Here is a 1,324-nt window from a genome sequence, read left to right as displayed (position 1 = left end):
ATACATTAGAGTAAAGGTGTATTTTCTCCTGACCCGATAGTTTGACACATAATCCTTGAAAAAGTAATTATACAGTTATACAGGTTAATAGCCTTGTAAGAATAATGCCTTCCGACGGAGAAGTTGACACTGGTTTGAATCTAAACTTATTGTTTATCTAGGCCACTAAGGGTTTATTGGGGGGTAGGGGGGGGGGGGTAATTTATTATATTGTAACTTCTTTCAGATACTAGACTTTATATTTGAAGGTTGTATAAAAGGTCATTACAAAAATTTAGACTTGAAGCACAGTGTGGGGTTTTTTTTCTTCATTTTTACGTTATAATTATACAATATTTGGCCTCTAGCAGCTTCAATAATTAGTACTGTGTTTTGGGGGCGTTCGATCAATACCATGCCTTCGAAATATGCATGGGCTAGTTGTGTAACTCGCTAGAACCGAACCGAAGCCTAACGGGGACAGGCCGGCACCTTCCGAGAGAAGCTCGTCTTGGTGAGTAGTGCAGAGAAGCAGCACACACAGCACGCGCGAGGCGAGCGTGCGGCGATAACGGGGGAAGGGACAGCAAGCGGCAGTCTCGGTCCTCTTGGGGTAGCAGAATCCGCACGCGGACAAGTCACTGGGAGAAATTCTTGTCAGCGCGTACACGCCGTTCACTTCTCACTGTGTTTACTTCATGATCTGAGTACGGTGCCTCGAAGGTGAGTACTTCTCGATAGATTCTGTTTTAAACGTTTTGTTTTATTTATTGCTGTAGATTTGTGGGTGTTGGTTGTTTACAGTGGTAATGCACGTCTTTACACCCTTATGTTTTTCTGGGTTGTGTCTCTGTGCTTGTCTTTAAACGCCATGTTTTGCCTAATCATCATCATCATCATCATCATCATCATCATCATCATCATCATCACCAGTATCATCATCATCCTCATAATCCTTCTTCATCTTCATCATCTACTGCAACAACGGGACCAGCAACAGCAGCAACACCGCCATTTCTACACAACTCTACCACCACGACAGCCACAACCACTACTACAGCCTCATCCACTACCACAACCACCACCATCACGGACAATGAGAATAAAAGCAACGTTTACAACAAAAACTGAAAATAAAAGCAACAACAATGACAACAACGATGACAACCACAATAACAACTACAATAAGAAGGAAAATGACTGGAAAAAGAAGCAACAAACATTGTGCCCAAAACATGAACAAACTAAGATGGCATCATCATCATCATCATCATCATCATCATCATCATCATCATCATCATCATCATCATCATCATCATCATCATCATCATCATCATCACTATCA

The 1,324-nt window shown here is 41.7% G+C and overlaps 1 protein-coding gene across 1 annotated transcript in view; it reads left to right on the top strand.

Annotated features, from left to right (window-relative positions):
• Positions 1–632: 632 nt before the first annotated feature.
• The window catches only part of LOC100533396 (glutamate receptor 1), a gene marked incomplete in the record, with an annotated part of 109,299 nt that continues 108,607 nt past the window's right edge, over positions 633–1,324 (top strand). Inside the window, 1 exon segment of the mRNA NM_001204681.1 lies at positions 633–702.

The sequence above is a fragment of the Aplysia californica genome, unplaced genomic scaffold (genome assembly GCF_000002075.1).
Source record: "Aplysia californica isolate F4 #8 unplaced genomic scaffold, AplCal3.0 scaffold00069, whole genome shotgun sequence".
Lineage (NCBI taxonomy): Eukaryota > Metazoa > Mollusca > Gastropoda > Aplysiida > Aplysiidae > Aplysia > Aplysia californica.
The sequence above is the reverse complement of the archived record's forward strand: the minus strand, read 5'-3'. Positions and strand labels throughout refer to the sequence as shown.